This window comes from Coenobita brevimanus, chromosome 45 (assembly GCF_032717465.1).
Source record: "Coenobita brevimanus isolate Jiangsu-jjx chromosome 45, ASM3271746v2, whole genome shotgun sequence".
In the NCBI taxonomy this organism is placed as follows: domain Eukaryota; kingdom Metazoa; phylum Arthropoda; class Malacostraca; order Decapoda; family Coenobitidae; genus Coenobita; species Coenobita brevimanus.
Genome location: NC_136998.1, coordinates 33,576,152 through 33,596,151, shown reverse-complemented (window position 1 = coordinate 33,596,151; position 20,000 = coordinate 33,576,152). Strand labels below are relative to the sequence as shown.

The 20,000-nt window shown below is 41.5% G+C and overlaps 1 protein-coding gene across 1 annotated transcript in view; it reads right to left on the bottom strand.

The window, feature by feature from the left end:
* Positions 1–20,000, bottom strand: part of LOC145398491 (uncharacterized) — a 133,750-nt gene that overhangs the window by 76,684 nt on the left and 37,066 nt on the right. The gene's annotated exons all lie outside the window — the stretch shown is intronic.

The window sequence follows — 20,000 nt, the reverse complement described above, 5'->3', positions numbered from 1 at the left end:
ATGAATGATGAGTAATGTTGGTGACTTTAGGTGGACAGTTAATGAGAAATGAATTAAAAGGCAGAGGGATGAGTGAATGAGACCTGATGAATGAAGGTCAGATGAATAATTATAAACATTCGAGAGATCAGGTGAATGAATGACTGAATGAGACCGAATGAGAGATGAGATGGATGAATAAGTATAGGTGAATGAGAGGGATGAATGGATGAGGATGAATGAGGTAAAGACTTTTGAGTAAGTATGCATGAATGGATGGCAGATGACTGAGGTCAGTAGAGGATGATGGGTGAGATGGGTGAATGAATGTAGGTGAATGATTGAGAGTGGGTGAATGAGCACAGATGGCTGAATAATAATAGACGATGTATGGAGAAGATACGAGAGAGAGAGAGAGAGAGAGAGAGAGAGAGAGAGAGAGAGAGAGAGAGAGAGAGAGAGAGAGAGACAGACAGACAGACAGACAGACAGACAGAGGGATATAAGAACAGGTTACTGATAAACTTGAGAATGATGGATCGCTTGTCTGGCATAAGTGGAGAGAGAGAGAGAGAGAGAGAGACAGACAGACAGACAGAGACAGAGAGAGCGATGGAACAGAGCAATCGGTGTTCCAGTGATAGGAGTAAAAGAGGGTGCAGTTAGTAGTTTAATTGGAATGGAGAGAGAGAGAGAGAGAGAGAGAGAGAGAGAGAGAGAGAGAGAGAGAGAGAGAGAGAGAGAGGCATGATGGAAGAGAGCGATGACGGAATTTAATGGAGGGGTAATTTTGTAATGGGAAGAGGTGTACCAGTATGGGAAGTAGTGAGGAAAAAGAAGGAGCCATTTTTTTTCCCCTTTTCATCCCTTTTATTTATTTGTCCTCCTGGTCCACTCCATTTTTCTACTGACTTTCATATTTTCATTTGAGGTCTCCCATTCTCTTTACCTCTCTCTTTATCTTTTTTACTTTCTTTTCTCTACCTTTCATTTTTCTATTTATCTTTCCCATTTCTAAGTCATACGGATGATTTTGTTTTCATTCGTAATCTGTTCACTCTTATAATTTCAAGTGACTCTTTCCATTCTCTTTTTACATCTCAGTCGTCATTCTTGTTTATTCCTCATCTTCCCTCTTTCCTCATTCCATTCCTCTTCTTCCTTTCCATCCTCCTCATCCTCCTTCCACCCTCTGTTTCTTCTGTCTCTCCTTTCTCCTCATCCCTTCCCTTTCATCATTGTCTCCTTTCTGTCCCTTCGCTTTTCTTCTCCTTCTTTGTATCCTTCATGTCTCTCCACTCCCTTCTCACTTTCTCCTCTTCATCTGTCGCACCTTCTCCCCTTTCCTCTCTCTTCTCTTTAACCCCCCTCCCCAACTTCATCCTCCCTTCCCCCCCCTATCCATCTCCCCCTCCCTCATCCATCCTTATGGGTGAGATCAGTCCTCGCTTATATGAACCGTCACCCCTATCCCCCCTTCACCCTACCCTCCTGTCTCGTCGCAGCTCTAGGTACGATTACCCCCCCCCCTTCCACCACCACCAGCACAATCCCCCCACCACAACCCCTTACCCCTGTGCTGGAGAGGGACGCCTTCACGTGGTGGCATCGATACAGTACTCAGCTCTGTCGAGTTCAAGGGTGAATGCTGTCAGTTTTTCACACTCTTAGATATTCAAAGTTCCGTAGTAGTAGTAGTAGTGGTACTAGTAGTAATGGTGGTGGCAGTGGTAGGTTAATAGTAGCAGAAGCAGTAGCTGGATGAGCCTAGGATTCCAGCTACTACTTCTGCTACTATTAACCTACCACTGCCACACCATTACTACTACTACTACTACTACTACTACTACTACGGAACTTTGAATATCTAAGAGTGTGAAAAACTGACAGCATTCGCCCTTTTTTAACCCCTTCGGTCTGTTGTCGCGTTTTAGTAGTTTGTAGCTGCCAGACGATTATGCCAGCTTTGACACCCTCGTACGGAAAGGGTTTAAGAAGGCTGTATTAACCCCTCCAATTCAGCCTCTTTCATGCTTAATAAAATCGTCTAAAGGTGCCAAGAGTATAACAAATAAATCCGTCAGGGTAGTGGAGGGGTTGAGCCTTTGTCTTTATTTTGATGATTTTTTTTTTTTTTCATTTTTGTCACACTATCTCTAGACGATTTTATTCAACCTAGAGAAAAGAATGAAGGATGGAAGAAGGACCTGCTAGAAAGGGATTGGAAGAGATGAAGGAGAGGTGGAAGAATGTGGATGGGGTAGGCGAAGAAGAGGTGGATGGAGAAGGGATGAAAAGATGAGGTGTGGAGGGAAGGAGAAGGAAGAAAGTGAAAATCCATTAGAGAGACTCTGAATGGTATGAAGAGAAAGAGAGAGAGAGAGAGAGAGAGAGAGAGAGAGAGAGAGAGAGAGAGAGAGAGAGAGAGAGAGAGAGATTAAACCGATAAAAGGAAGTTGTGTAAGGGTACCAGACGATATATAGGCTTTAGACGGGTTTAGAAATAATGGGAAAGGAGCAGGAGAGGAGGGAGAGGGGAAGAAGGAGAGGGAGGAGGTGAGGAGAAGGGGGCGAGGGGAGGAGAGACACGGTGAGTGGGGGAGGGAAGATGGGAGAGGGAAAAGGGAGGTGAGTGTGGGGGAGAAGGCAGGGAAGAAGAGGGGAGAGGGAGAGGATGGGAGAATGAGAATACAAGGACGAAGGGAGAAAGGGAAAGAAGGTGAGGGGGAAGGAGGAAGGGAGGAATGTTGGGGAAAAGGGAAGAGGGGAAGAAGGTGGGGCAGAAGGGAAAGGGGGAGAAAAAAGGTTGGGAGGGGAGAAGGACGAAGGGGAGAAGAAAGGAGGGGAAGAAAATGGTTGTAAAGTGAAAGCAAGGAGGAGGGGAGGGGGAAGAGGAGGAAGGGAGTAACTGAAGGGGTGAAAATGGGTGTCACTCTGGAGGGGGAGAAGGAAGGGGGAGAAATGGTGATTTTGGAGAAGAGGGATGGGGAGAGGGAAATGGGGGAAGAAGGGGAATAGGGGATTATAGGAAGAAGAGGAAGGAAGTTGGGGAAAGGGAGAAAGGAGAGGAAAAGGTTAGGTAAAAAAGAGGGGAAGAATAGAGGAAGAAAGAGGGGACAGGTTTGAGGGATGGAGGGAGGGAGAGAAAATGATCGAGAAGGGGAATGGGAGGAAGAAGGGAGGAAGAGAAGAAGGAGGGGGTAGGAAGAAGGGAGAGAGAGAGAGAGAGTAATTGAAAGGAGTGAATGGGTGTCGCTCGAGAGGGGGTGGTTGATGAGAAGGTAGGAATAATGGTAGGCTTGGGAGGGAGATGGGGACCCTACTTAATGGTATTAGGGAAGGGGGGTAGATGGATTGCTGCCCTAATGGTGGAGAAGGTGGAGGTGGAGGAGGAGGAGGAGGAAAGTGGAGGGTGGATGAGATAGAAGAACAGAGGGAGGAAGAGTGAGAAAAAGAAAGATTGCAAGGAAAGGACGAGAAGCAAAGAGTGAAGAAAGGGGAAATGGAGGAAGATTGCTGATTATGATGAGGATGATGATGGTGATGCTGAGGATAAGGATGATGATGATGAGGATGATGATGATGATGCATGAAATGGAAGAAAAGAAAAAGGACTCTTAAGAGGAAGAGATGAAGGAGAGATGAGATGAAAGAAGAGTTAGGAAAAGAAGAAGGAAGAGAGGGAGAGGGAAAAAAAGTAGAATTAGGAGAGGGAAAGTAAAGGAGAAGGAGGAGGAGTGAGAAGAGGCGAGGAAGGGTGAAGGAGGAAAGAGGGAAAGGAGAGAAAGGGAGGAGAATCGGAGGAAGACTAGGTGAAGTACGAAAAAAGGGAGAGGGAATTGATGAGGGTAAAGGGAGGGAGGGGCAGAAAAAGCTGGAATGGAAAGGGGAAGAGAAAGAGGTGAAAAATGAAGAGGGGGAAGGGAGGGGAAGGAGAACGGAGGGGCGAGGAGAAGGGAGAAGGGAAAGGGAAGGAAGGAAGAGAAGGGAGAAATGGGTAGGGATGGTTAGAAACGGGTAGATGGGAAAGGGACAGGAAGAAGAATGGAAAAGAAAGGAAGGAAGGAAGGGAGAGAGAGAGAGAGAGAGAGAGAGAGAGAGAGAGAGAGAGAGAGAGAGAGAGAGAGAGAGAGAGAGAGAGAGAGAGAGAGACAGACAGAGACAGACGGACAGACAGACAAAGACAGAGAGTTATCACATTTAAAATTAATTATTGATTATATTTCCGCTAAAGTACTTATTAATAATGAAAACAAAATTCATGATTTGATTATAAATATTACTGTAATTTAATATGAATTATCAGTACAGCCGACAGGTTTATAATGGTTATTAATAACAGAGTAGGCGTTGTTTCATATGCTACACTGGCAGAGAGAGAGAGAGAGAGAGAGAGAGAGAGAATGTCACTCTAAATACAGTGTATCTAAATCCCCCTTTTGTTAGATTTTTACCTTTGAAAATTTTAATCATGGGACAATTAGAATCCGATGTAAAACAGCTTTGATGATGATAATAATAATAATAATAATAATAATAATACAGATAAATTAAAAACGCAATCTTTGCCTGTCCATATAATTTTTTTTAACGTTAAATTAAGCATAGAAGATAATCCTTGTAATGAACGGGTTAAAATAGTCTCCATTATTCCCTTAAATACTATGACGTAATTTTTATATATATATTTTTTTAATGCTACCACCAAATGATCTTAGGGAGACATCTTAGAAAATTATTTAGAAAGTATGTAGCCTAATCTAGAAATTATGACCACAACCCTTGCCAGCATAGATCTTTTTATTTTCTTTCATTTTTGTTTTACTGTGACGTCAGTTGTCTCTTACTGCTGCCGAAATGTGATCTTACGGAGGTACAGAAAGTTATTTAGAAGCTTCATTAATCCTCTCAGCGATAGTTTTATTATTATTATTATTATTATTATTATTATTATTATTATCATCATCATTATTATTATTATGCTGTGTTATCCGCGAGAGGATTTTAATGTTCAGCGTAAATCAGGCCTCTCTTTATGAATAGTTTAGCCTTTGAAATCAGTGATGTATTATTCATTTTTTTTTTTTTTTACTAGTAGGTTATTTTTTGCTCAAATAATGAACCCATGTAGTGAAGAGGATGAACCCATGTAGTGAAGAGGTTTATCTGGATTATTTCTAACCCCTCCACCTCAAAAAAATCTTTCCTGACGAATAAAAATCGTCTTGAGATAGATGGAAATAGTGTATAATATTAATAATGCTTCATCAGAGTGAATGAGTGAGAGTTAGAGATGAATGTTTCGCTGTGGGTTCGATGAAACAGCTGAGATTGAATTAGTTCGCCGGACATAATTGAAAAGACCGCGACATTTTGATGATTCGCCAGTCCTCCATCATAGATCCGCCAAATGTCAGCGCTAATACGAAAACAGCCGTCCACACCGTTAACTTTAGCGGTGTTTTTCTTCTTTCCTTATCATTTCTTTCTTTCCTTCTCTCATTTTCCTTTTTTCCTTTCTTTTTCTTATCTTTTTCTAGTGTTAACCTGTTTTTCTAGTATCTTTTCTTAAGCTCACTGCACATGGTTAAGTGTAGCAGTATTTTTTCTTCTTTTCTCTCATTGTCTTCTTTCTTTTCTTTTTCCTGACTTTATCTTGCATTAACCTTTTCTCGTATATCTGTTGTTAAGCTTATTTTACACATTTATCTTTAGCAGTTTTTCTTTTTCGTCTTTCATTTTCTTTTTTCTTTTTCCTGTCCTTTTTTTTCTTTTTTAACTTTGCTCTTACATTTTTTCAGTGTCTGTATTTAGTCATGATAGATCCAGACGATTTCCTTTAGGATAGGGGAGATTTTTCGAACACGGATATATATATTGCCTTTACCAACCCCTTCACTACTAGAGATGCTTTCTAAGTTTATCAAAATCGTCCAAAGGCAGAAAGAAAAAAAAAAGAAAAGAGAGAAAAAAGAAAAAAGTGGGACATGAAAGTATAGCAGAGGTCTTGCCTTTGGTACACTTCACTACCCTGACATAATTACTTGTTTGTTGGTGGGGCTGACCTGATTGAACGGAGGGGTCATGTGTTAGTTGAAATGGCCAAGTATCTGTAATGCATGAACGTCGGAAGTTATAGCTAGACCCCCACTTCACACGGACGCTGTCCCAGGTACGTCTGTGGCCAACTGTACCAGGTAGTTTTGTAATTCTTTTCATGATTTTATACAAGACCAAAACCAATAGACGAGCCAAAACCAAGCACGCCAAAACCAACACGTAAAATGCAAGACCCAGTAGAGCATCACAGCTAAATCTATTGCCACACCTTAAAATAAACATTCAATCTTCTTTTCGTCATTATTAATATTATGTATTTTTTATTATGCGTCTGTCTTGTGACACGGATGCTTTTTATTTTTTTTTTTTAGGGTTTCTTGCCACATTTTTATAACGATTTTTTTTTTCATGTTTTTACTGAAGCCAAATATACATAGAATTTTCTTCTATAATTCTGATATTTGGATAATTTTGGGTTTTGACATTGGAGAGATAATATATATATATATATATATATATATATATATATATATATATTGCTAATTATAGATATATGTTTTGTTATACTAATGTCAAGTGGGGAGGATTTGAATGTGTGTGTGTGTGTGTGTGTGTGTGTGTGTGTGTGTGTGTGTGTGTGAGATCATTCTTTTATATTTCCATTCTAGGCTTTTCATACTGGCTCTCTTCCTCATGATACTCGTACTTGCCATTACTCAGAGTACCCTGTCATACTAGCTGTTTCCTCGCTCACTCTCTCACTTTTTTGCTTAATCACTTGCCCACATTCTCACTCGCTCACTCGCTTTGCAGTGTTGGTCCGATCATCCATCTTTCATGACCACTTAATCGACTGGAGTTTATCCTCTCTCTCTCTCTCTCTCTCTCTCTCTCTCTCCACCAGTTAGAGTTGTTCGTGATATAAGTGACTGTTTGATTTATTCATTATTTAGCAAGTTATCTCTATGTCCTTTTTAATGTAGATGAGTATTTTCTTTTTTTTTGTTTGAGACGTCTATTGTTATTTTTGACGATATTTCAATGAGTTAGTATGAAGATCGTCTGTTGGTGATATTATTTTTAGTGTGAAGAATTGTGTGTGTTTTTATATACTGCTTTTTGTGAATTGCTGCGTTTAGTATTGTCTCTGTTTTTGTACGATGCTGATACTTTGTTTTGCTGTGCGTAGTAGTTTTTCTAATGATAGTGCTGTTTATTTATCTTTCATTATATTATTTAAGCTGTGTTTTTCTGATGTTTATGTTATTAGTTCTGAAGATTTCCGCATTTTTTTTTATTATTTCCTGCCGTCTGTGATGCTCTTCGCTGTCTATAGAACTGTTTATGTGCTAGCAATTTAATAAACAGTTCGTCGATTATATGTTGCCAAGGATACGGGTTGCTTTCAGTGTTGTTTGTGAGTTCATTACAGGGCCGGCGATACTGTGTTGACCTATAATGTGTACTTAATATATTACCCTCTAGTTATAATTGGCGATATTAGCCATTAGCAGCTGCAGTTAAATTGTGTAGGGGCTATGATGGTGGTGGTGGTGGTGGTGGTGGGATGGAGTGAGTGGGGTGGGTATGTTAAAAGACTGTTATTATTATTATTATTATTATTATTATTATCATTATTATTATTATTATTATTATTGTTACCATCACCATCTTCATCATCATCATCATCATCATCATAAAAAAAAATCCAAATTCTTTTCACAGCGCTGGAGACCAGACTAGGCCACAGAAATCCAGACTATTTAAGTGGCTGGTGACCTACCTACGTCTCTGGCAGAATTTTACTTCGTACCAAAAATCCTAATAAGTAGGGAACAGTACTTAACACATTTAGTTTGTGCTCTGTCTGATTATTTTTATGTGTAAATAGATTAGACTAGCATAACGTGAGAATCGTAGTGGATATATTCGCTGTCTCTCAGTTAACAAAGAATCAATTATTATGGTTTACAGTTGGTTTCACATTTAGCTTGATTACCGTGTCTACAGTACAATCATATTCATTTTACTGCACCACACCCCATTCGTACACACACACACACACACACACACACACACACACACACACACACACACACACACACACACACACACACACACACACACACACACACACACACGCACGCACGCACGCACGCACGCACGCACGCACGCACACACACACACACACACACACACACACACACACACACACACACACACACACACACACACACACACACAACCCTACATTATAATATCCGTCTTATATCACACATACTCTCTCCTACCGTATCCAGTCCGCACCACATCAATCTTTACCACACCCACCACATTCTAACCCCACACTTCCCCACCTGATTTCAAGTATACACCCAACCATACCATAAGACTCCTACCCAACCCAGAACCACACCCAGACTCGCCACACTTCACCCCTTCCCTCCCCGTTTCATATTCATTTCATAATTCATCGCACCTCATGTCACATCCCCTGTTTTTCAGACCTCACATCCAAACCACACCTATACCATACCCCTGCCAAATTAAAATCATCCATGCTCAACACTACAATTTATCACACTACACTACACTACTCTGCACTACACCATAACCTCTACAGCACCCAGGGAACTTCACACACCACAGGACACCACACCACACTACACCACACCACACCACACCACATCACACCCACACATCACCCCCTGCCACACAGATGCCACTGATCTTGATTATGTCTTTCTTTTATTTGAGTTTCTTGCAACGGAAAACTTTTGCAGACTTTCGGCCTTTGATTCACTTAATCTGCATAATATGAAAGAACACCCATCCCTGCATCACACCACACATGCACACCACACCACATTCACCACCACACCCACATACCACATCCCTCACCCTCACCTACCTCACTACACCCACATACCACATCCCTCACCCACACTTACCACACCACATTCTTCACCACAGCCACACACCACATTCTCTCACCCACGTATACCCACACACACAGGTCTCTGTTTCTACCACATTCAAGCCTAGTACCACATACACATATACTGTACTTCATCCTCTTTCACACTCACACTGACCACACCCACATATTACACACACACACACACACACACACACACACACACACACACACACACACACACACACACACACACACACACACACAATCATAAGCCGCTACTCCTACCACAGCCACACCCTCCAGTACACCCACACATTACACCCACACTACACACCATCACACCCCTGTCACCCCTGCATCCCGTAAAAAAACAAAAAAATTTAGTCATTCATCCACATCCCTACCACTTTAACCCCTACCACAGTCACACTACACTACCCACCACACATCTCAAGCACACCACCAGTACACTACCTCCACCAGATCGCTACCACATTTACACCACATCCCCTACCACATTAAACCCCTGCCACATCCACATCATACCACACCACCACACACCCGTTCCACCACATCCCTGCCACATACGCACCACATCCCATACCACATTCACCTTTTCCACCCCATACCCCTCAAAAAAGGAAAAACGAAAAAAGGAAAATTATGATGGAGTGAAAGCAGTTGTAGGGCAGGATGGCATTACAGGGCTGGTGTGAGGCTGACCATTAGCAGTTAGTGGCAATGACCAATTACCAGGTATTTATTGCTGCCCGTTGCCTGCGTTGCTGGTATTGCGTTACTCGTTACTAATGCCGTCGTTGTCACCTGGAGCCGGAAGTCAGGTGGTAATGGTGTTATCTTTGTCAGTCTGTGTGCATGTCTGTTTGCTCTCTCTCTCTCTCTTTCTGGTTTATTGCATCACTGTCGACAAAAACGGGAGTCAGGCAGCGAATAATGGTTTCTTTCCTTCTGTTTTCTCTCTCGTTTTTTTTTTCGTTCTCTGTTTTTTCTCTATTACTGTTATTAATTTCATCACCGTAAACCGGATCTGAGAGCAAATAAAAATGATGCTGTTTCTGTCTGTCTGTCTCTGTCTGTCTGTAGTGTTTATTGTCATCTCTTCCTTTCTTTCTCCCCTGCAAAGTTGTTAATAATATCATATTCGTAGACAGAACCAGAGGACAAGTATTAATCTCTCTCTCTCTCTCTTCGTTTAATTATTCAAGTCCTTCTCTCTCATTTAATCACAGCGTCTTGCTCAATCTTTACGCTCGTCCTCTCCTCCTCCTCCTCCTCCTCCTTCTTTTCCTTCTTAAGTCTCTCCATCTTATATTCTGTTTCAGGCTCTTCCTTTGATTCCAGTATTTCTTTTTCTTAAAATTTTTGTAACTCCTTGCATTCAGTCCATACTCTCTCTCTCTCTCTCTCTCTCTCTCTCTCTCTCTCTCTCTCTCTCTCATATCCAATTACAGCGTCTTGCTATATCCTTACTATCGTCCTCTCCTCCTCTCCTCCATGTTCCTTAATTCTTTTTCTCTATTTTGTTCCTGTCTCTTGTTTCTCCTCCCTTTTCGCATTCATTTTCCCTTAGCGCTGTCATTCCTCCTTCATCTTCACCTTTCCTACCACTCACATCTTCTCCCCTCCCATTCTTCTTTACCGTCTTTCTCTTTTCCCTTACTTTTTTTCTCCCTTTTCCCCCAACTTTTCCTCCTCCTTCTCTCCATCATCACACTCATCCCCTCCCCACCATCTTTACTCCCTCCCTCACCCTCTCCGACACCATCATTCACTGTTTCATTTTTTATACCTCTCTCTCTCTCTCATTCCGTAAGCTTATTTCCCCATACCTCTCCTCCTCACAACACCCTTCCCCTCCCTCCACATTACTTCCCTCTTTTTCTCACTTTCACCATCACCTTCACCCCGTCCCCCTGCCATATTCGTAATGGTGCCCCAGTTATCATTATCACCACCTGTTTATCGCCTTCCATCTCTTTATCACCATCCGCCACCGCCATTGTCATCACGCAAACACACTCACGTTATTAGCCTTCTGTGGAGTATTGCCCTCCTGTGTCGCTGTTTGGGAGAGAGAGAGAGAGAGAGAGAGAGAGAGAGAGAGAGAGAGAGAGAGAGAGAGAGAGAGAGAGAGAGAGAGAGAGAGAGAGAGAGAGAGAGAGAGAGAGAGAGAGAGAGAGAGAGAGAGAGAGAGAGTCTTTGTCTTAGTGAATCAATGAATGGATGTTTTGATGCTTATAGAAATTTAGAGAGAGAGAGAGAGAGAGAGAGAGAGAGAGAGAGAGAGAGAGAGACAGACAGACAGACAGACAGACAGACAAACAGACAAACAGAGAGACAGACAGTAACACATCAAAATCTATCATCGCCAAGGCACAAACACCACACAATCACCACCGCCACATCAACATAACCTCCTACATAACCACCAGAAAACCAGCACTTTAAATTGACCTTCTCCTTAATAATTCTGGCTATTTAACAGTCAGACAGCCGTAATCTTCACATCCACCCAATCAGGATTCTACGTTCATTTTTTGTCGTTCACTGTCATTCAATTTCAGTATGTTCAGTTTAGGTTCGTTCAGGGTTATTCAGGTTAGGACTACAGAGGGTCATTTAGTAACTCTCAGAATTATTTAGATTAATTAGGTCTGCTCAGGTTCAATTTAAGGTCAGTTATTCAGAGGTCATTTAGAACCTATCAGGCCTATTTAGATGATTTTTCCATTTAGAAATTAAGTTTGTTCAGGTCGTTCACATCTCTTCGGTCACAGTAATTTCAGTTAAAGTCTTATTACTTGAGTTTAGATATACCTAATCCCATTCATTTTACTTTGATCCACCCAGGGCTTTCAGATGCATTCGGGCTTAATCAGGCTAGTTCGGGTCATCCAGGTTTAGTTAGGTCCACTCATGGCTTTTACATTCAGTTGTGTCCAGCCAGATCAGTTAAGTCCAGTCATAACCATTCAAATGAGCTTAGGTTTATTATAATGTATCTAATCCACTTCATCTGTGTTTAGATTTGAGTAGATAGGCTGAGGATACCAGTCAAATTTTGTTCTTTCTATTTCATGTACATCAAGTCGACTTAGTAAGAGTCGATTCAGTTCACGTGTATAGGTGCGAAAGTAAAAAATCAACCCAAAAAATGATCTGTTTTTTTTTATATACGACATTTCAGATGCTCAGTACTGGATGGGGTTGGCAGAGACAAGTGGCCGAGATGGACCTTGTGGTGGTGGGTGGTATGGCACGCCGGGGACATTGTATGTACTGTAGGTCGGTAAGGTGCAAGACACCGGTGAAGGAGGAAAATCTGTGAGTGGGATGGGAAGGAAGAAGTGGATAGGGTGGGAATGGGGCTCAGATAGTCTTGTATGGTGGGACAAGGGACAGATCTCGTTGCTGGAAGGATAGACTAAAAGGTGCACAGCTGGGAAGGAGTGGGCGAGGCGGGCGAAGAAGGTGGTGGTTGGTGGGAGAGGGTGGTGGTAAGGCGTCCCGTGATGATGGGCTTTGTAAGCTGGCTACTTTGGACTCGTCATTGGTTTAATTCATCAGTTTCTCTAAGTACACCAGCAGCAACAAGAAGCAGGTAAGCACACGCCGCGCTCATATACCTTGCCTTCACGACACAGGTAAAAAAGCATTTGTTCTCGGGCTCAGCAGGGTTAAGGCTGGTAAATACCTGTAGACTCACATTCTCATTCCTCGCCGTCCTGTTCTTTCGTACGCAGGGAGTTTTCTTCTACCCTACAGGCTTGGGGATTTATAGCCTTGCCAACGCCAGACGATTTTATTCAGTTGGAAAAACCTTAGCTGTGAGGAAGTTAAAAGTATCAACCCCTTCAGTACGTATTCTTGCCACCCTCAGACGATTTTATTCAGCGTAAGGTAGACTTGTTATAGTGCTGAGGTTAGTCAAGTCTCTGCTCAACCTCTCGAAAAAGTCTTTCCTAAGCTGAGTAAAATCGTCTGGAGATAACAAGAATAAGATATAAGGCTACGGCTGACATAGGCCTATGCTCTCAGACTTCCACACATTCTCACCCTTTTCCGTGCAGTTTTCTCTTATGCAAGGGGTCTTCTTGTGGGTTTCATGTACATGGTTGGTCATCCCTGAAGTCTGGTTTTTCGTTTTGTATTTCCTATCACCTTCCTTTTTTACTTTCTCTGAAACCTCTCCCATTTGCTGTTTTGGGTCGAATTAGGGATTTAGAGTATGTTAAAACAATACGATTACTTTTTTCGTCAGTGTCATCGACATCACCATCACAGTCATCATCTTATTCATTGCAGTTACCAGTATCAGTCACCATCATCATCATTATCATCATCATCATCATCCAGCAAGGGACAGAAAAGCAGAAGCTGGATTATTAGCAAGGCTCTTTCAGATTAGGGAAATCGCAGCAGTCCACTACAAATTCCTCCCTCACTATCTCAGTCCTTTATCGCTAGTTCACCGTTACTATGCTCGGCCGACCGTAGTAGAGTGGTGTTTAATCCGATAAAGGATATAAAGATTAAGCTGCACTATTCAAGTTTATCCTTGTTTCACCCCCCTCACCACTCCTCAGTATCATCACCTTCAGTCACCACTCACTGTCACCACCTACTCTACTGGTACTCATTCTCACCACCCTCTCTCACCTCAAATTATAATAACCCCTCCCCTTAACACCACACACTCTAACGCTGCCCACTCTCACCATCCTATCACTTTCTGTTATCACCATCCTTTAAGACCACTTACTGTCATCACTCACTCACCACCCTCGGACCACTCACTATCACCACTCACTATCCTCACTCTCAGTCATCGCGTACCCTCACCATCGCCATCACTTCAGTCAGCGTTTTGTCACTATTCCCCCCCCCCCACTGTCACCACTGTCGTCACTCACTGTCACCATGTCTGAGTAAACGTAGTAGTAGTAGTAGTAGTAGTAGTAGTAGCAGCAGTAGTAGTAGTAGTTGTAGCAGTAGTAGTAGTAGTAGTAGCAGCAGCAGCAGCAGCAGCAGTAGTAGTAGTAGTAGTAGTAGTAGTAGTAGTAGCAGTAGTAGTTACAACCTTTCCCCCACCTGAATGTGAGCCTGGTAGACTGCAGGGTTAACTTTCCCTTTCCCTGCAGTCCATCATCTCCATCATCTTCATTTCGGGGGATAGGGAAGTAAATGAAAGACGTTTGTATCCTGATAGTTGAGTCCCCCTGGTTACATCAGTGCTACCACGTGAAGGCGCCCCTCTCAAGCACCTGAGTCGTATTTAATCCACTGTACTCTTTCCACACTAACCTGGCCCAGATTTTCGTCCTCTTGCAGCTTACTTCACGTAGCTCAGTGACAGAAAAAGACAGTACAACGGCCCAACATCCTTTTCATTATTTCATAGCACTCATTTGTGACTAAACTCTCTTTACTCTAAATTTGCCTCAGATTGCCACCTCTCCATTTTGACTACAGAGTCGTAACAATAAATTAACGCTAGAATATGATGTTATTCATAAAAAGTGCTGTGGACAGGACGTTGAACTGGGGCATTATCATATTCTACCACAGAGGTACGCGATGTATACTGCAAAGAGTCGAAAATCTGAGCCAAGTTAAAGTGAAAAAACCACGTGTCATAGTCTAGTGTTAATGTCATGCTGCAGTTTAGTGTCCAAGATGGAGAGATGGCAGTTTTAGGCCAAGTTAGAGTGAAAAGGGTATATTACCACCCTTCCGCACAATCACCATTCCCTATCACCAGAGCGAACGTAGTAGATTGCTGTATAATCCGGTAAGCTCTGTAGGGATTACCCTGGTCGACTCTGGGATTACAGGCAGGCTAATGTTTATCTCTGAATGTAGTGTTCGAGGGAGGGGAGGGGGAGAGAGAGAGTGTGTGTGGATGGGGTGGAAAGGAAGAACAGAAGGGGGAGATGGAAGAGAGACTATAGTAGGGGAGAGGGGAGTGAAAGGAGAAGAGGGGGGAGTAGAAGGGGAGGGGAGAGGAGAGAGAAGGGTGGAAGAGGAAATAAAAAAGATGGAGGGGGGACAACTATGGAAAGTGATGGGGGAGCTAGACTGGAGGAAGGGGAGAGAAAAGGATAGAGGGGAGGTACAAGGAGGAGGGGAATAGCAGGGGATGGAGGCAACGTGGGGAATATACGAGGAGGTAAAGGGGAGAAGGGAGTGGATGGAATGGGAATAGAAAGGGAGGGATGGGAAATGGAAGGGGAGGAAGGGGAAATGGAGGGGTTAGCAGGGTTGGAGGGAGAAAAGACAGAAGGGTGAACAGGAAAACAAAGGGAAAGGGGTAGGAGATATATGGGTTTGGTGGGGAATTAGGGAGAGAGAGAGAGAGAGAGAGAGAGAGAGATATGCAACGAGGAATAACAAAGAAAAAATAGGAGGAAATGTGGACAAGTTGGAGTAAGCTGGCGAAGAAGAAGAAGAAGAAGAACAAGAAGAAAAAGGAGGAGGAGGAGGAGGAGGAGGAGGAGAATTTGGAAGGAGTAGGAGGGAAAGAAGAAATTGATGGGGATTATTAAAAGAGAAGGAGGAAATAAAGAGGATAAGAAGAAAAACAAGGAAGAGAGAGAGAAAAGATGGAAGGACGTGGAAAGTAAAAGATGCAGAGGGTGGAAAAGGGAGGAAGGAGGCGACAGAGGAGGAAGTGTGGGAAAGGGTGAAAATCTGAGATAAGGAGAACGCTGTGAGAGAGAGAGAGAGAGAGAGAGAGAGAGAGAGAGAGAGAGAGAGAGAGAGAGAGAGAGAGAGAGAGAGAGACTAATGCATTCTCCGGTGGCTTTTAACTCAGTTCTGCGTTCACAAAGGGTTAAGATTGTACCACAAGGGAGGCTCCTATTGCTGAGAGAGAGAGAGAGAGAGAGAGAGAGAGAGAGAGAGAGAGAGAGAGAGAGAGAGAGAGAGAGAGAGAGAGAGAGAGAGAGAGAGAGAGAGAGAGAGTTGGAAGTTCCGAGAAAATGTAATAAAGTAAAATGATATCGTTGAAGGTTGAGAGAGAATTATATGGTATCTATCTATGTCTATCTATCTATCTGTACATTCCATATATCCATCTGTCTATCTATCTGTTTATCTATCTATCTATCCATCTGTCTATTTATTTGTATCTATCTATATACATATAATCACACTGGCGGTTCAAAGGTCATTCACAGGCAATAGAGGCATCCGCTAACAGATATTCCTTGCACTGTGCCATTTCACTATATATTTCCACTTAAGTAGCACACTGGAAATTTTTACTAAGCAACATTATGTAACAGAGAGTATATGCAAAAATGTTCATCAGGTGTTCAGCATGTTAAGAGCAACGGGAGTATTTTTCCAGTATTGTTTTTCTTTCACTACATTGGTCCCCCTTCTGTATTCCATCTCCAGCTGCTGCATTCTCATGGGCTTAGGGTACAGTCCTGATCAGTGTTTTTCCTTTTTTCCTTTTTTTTTTTTTTTTTACCTTTTTTGTCGAGGATTTCATTGTTTTTTTGTCCAGCCAATTTTTCAGAAACTTACTGAGCCCTGAAGCTGTTATTTTTACGCAGTCGCATCGAAATGTGACACGTACAGCACTTTGTATTTCATCTGTATTTTGATTTTGCAAAGTGTTTGTTACAAAAATAATTCTCTTTGCGTTTAAGAAGTGCTGTATCTGGTAATATCAAACTGAGCTGATTTGATTTCCATGTAAGTGCTGCAAAACTTTAGGTAAAAAAAAAATATGGTCAGCTTTCTTTATTTCTTTCTTAATTTATTTTATTTTTTTTCTGACCATGGACATTCGCTAAGACGTCTACTCTTAAACCCCAGTAGCTCACCTACACAGAGGGTTTCCAATGATTCTCATACGTCAGAACTTTGGCACTAATGCCCACCGTCTTTAAATGTGATTTGTTGGTACTGTTGTAGAGATATTAGCAGAGGTATTTTTGTTATGATGGTGTGTCTCTTATAACAACATCGTAACATTTTTTTTTTCTCAGTGGGTAGGGTCTCTTGCTTTTTTAAAATCATCTGGTAAATTTCATGCAAATCAGACTGGGGGAATGGTTGTCTTACCCTAAATTATGCAGGTGAATTGTAAAACTTTTTAATATTAATCCTGCCAGAAAAAAATATGTAAACATAATATTCTTTTCTGTGTAACTGTTTATATATGGTATTAACTGCTAGATTAGGCAATATTAATAATAATAATAATAATAATAATAATAATAAACAATTTCATCCCATGCACGTAAACATCAGTATCACAAGTAAGAAAAAGAGAAAAAGGAAAAAAGAAAGAAAAAAAGTCTTCCGGGAGGGGATTTAAACCATAACACTCACTCTTCCAACATTAAACCTTTCCCTCCGAGGACGCTATAATTATTTTATTCTGATCAGAGGTACACCAAAGTACTCGTAATAAAAGGGTTAATGATGTCGCTTAACCCCTCCAGTTATCCGTCCTGAATTAAATCATCTAAAGAGCAAAGGAAAAAATGCTAAGTTCTCGAGCTGAAGAGAGTAACCAACTTTGACCACTATGCAGCGAAAATCATACATACGCCGTGTCAAAATATATAGCTCATTTTCGTACGTCCTTCCTGAGGCAAAAAATCTACAATCCATTTATAATTTTCCTCAGGTAGGCGACCCAGGTGGAATGTCATTAATTACAGGTAACTTTTAATAACGTTGAGTCTCATTACTGGAGCTCATTACTTACTCGTGGATATTATGCTTCGTTCATTACTTACTCATGGATATTATACTTCGTTCATTACTTACTTATGAATATTATGCTTCGTCCATTACTTACTCATGGAACTATGCTTCGTTAATTACTTATGTATATCATGCTTCGTTCATTACTTATGGATATTACGCCTCGTTCATTACATATATATATTATGCTTCGATCCTTACTTACTTATGAATATTATGCTTCGTTCATTACTTACTTATGAATATTATGCTTCGTTCATTACTTACTTATGAATATTGAGCTTCGTTCATTCCCTACTCATGGATATTATGCTTCGTTCATTACTGACTCAGAGATGAAAGGGAACAAAATTTAGGAGCGTTTCGCCTCTTGTACTGGAATTAAATGTCAGCTTAATTACTGCATCTGAGGTAATTTATAGGTAAATTTTTGGATACTGACATTTCGGTGCAGACTCGATAGTAAAATGTAGATATTTGATAGAGGATGAAGATATTTAGGTATATTATAGTGTAAGTATTTGAAAATGAATGAGGATATTGAGGTATACTATAATCTAGATATTTGATGAAGAAGATATTTAGGGATATTATAATCTTAGTGTTTGATAATGAATGAGGATATTGAGGTATATTATGTACAGATACGAAATTATTGAGCTTATACGAGGCTCTTCAAAGTGGAGACACCTAATACTGCCATCAATAACCGCATTACTATTAAGAAAATCCTCCTAAGATGAACTGTATAGCCTTATCACATCGAGAGGCTGAAGTAATATCAAGAATTATACATAGAGAGGCTGTAAGTTCATTGTAATAGAGGTGTATATACGTAGTTGTCCAGTTGTTGACATTAGGAACATATTGATAATTTTCAAAGGAATTCTCCACCTCACGCCTCTGTGCACCTCTCAGCTAATACGATCACATCAGCCATGGATTACGCTGCCTAAGTATAACATAGACAGTCGGTATTAATGCCCCAGTAACGACATGCGAAGGCTATTGATGTGTAGTAGGGCTGCTGGGCCTCAGTAAACGGACTACCACAGCTAAATGTCCAGACGCAGAGAAAAAAGAAAAAAAGAAAGAAAAAATCTCGTCAGTGCAGCCAGGTACCTAACTGCCGTAGATACACCTGTTAATTAGAATTCCTTTAACCCCTTCAGGGTGTTAACACCTTTTTGTAATTTGCAGTTTTTACCTCGAAGAAATTTTAATAACTCCCAAAAGACCTGTAGTGCTGTAGGTGTTAAAATTGTCTTCATTAATTATTTCGGTATGATTATGTGATTTTTTTTATTTTGCCCTGCAGCTTTCAGGCATTTACATTTAAAGTAGGAAAACCTCGTAGAAAGTGGGTTTGTCTGGCTCCCTCTGACAAGGGTATGAAACTGAAACTCTCTCTCTTTCTCTCTCTCTCTCTCATGCAAAATGTGGGAAGAGAGCCAGTACTAAAAGCGTCGCATATCTAAGAAGAGGCTGGAGTGGCGACCGTCAGGGCTGTAGTGAGATGGAGGCTTCTCTAAACCACGAGAGGGAGAGAGAGAGAGAGAGAGAGAGAGAGAGAGAGAGAGAGAGAGAGAGAGAGAGAGAGAGAGAGAGAGAGAGAGAGAGAGAATAAATAACAAGAAATTATGATATTAGTGAGAAAATGAACGTTAAAGTGAGAGAGAAAGAGAGAGGGAAAAGTAAGAGAGAAAAACACAAACTGCGAAGTGGGAGATAAGAGGAATGGAGCATGGAAAAAGCAAATAGTGTGAATAATACAGTCTCTCTCTCTCTCTCTCTCTCTCTCTCTCTCTCTCTCTCTCTCTCTCTCTCCAAAAACAGACTTTTAGTACATTCATATCGCTTGAATGACATATTACTGATAAAAGAAATAAAGCTCATGTTCATTAAGGTAAATTCAGAAGTGCTAAAGAAAAGAAAAAAACACGAACACTAGTATTTTTTTTTTTTACTCCTTCTACTAGGCGCTTACAAGGAGCCTACACGTGGTGGCGCTGTGTTCCCTGGGTGGAGCTAAGCATCTGCGGCGTCCACCCATGAGCTAAGCCTGCTTCTATTTCTATTCACCTTGCCGTGGGGAATAAGCTTTTTCTGGCCCTGGAAAGGCTCTGTCTACCACAAGGGGTCGCCGGTTCCCTGATGTGTGTGCGAGGTAATGTACTGTCATGTAGGACGGTCCCACAGAAGCGGTTGCCTACCTGTGATCGACGGGTCTGCTTATCCGGGCATATTGAGTTTTAGCAATAATAACAACCCCGTGTATCATGTAATGCATTTA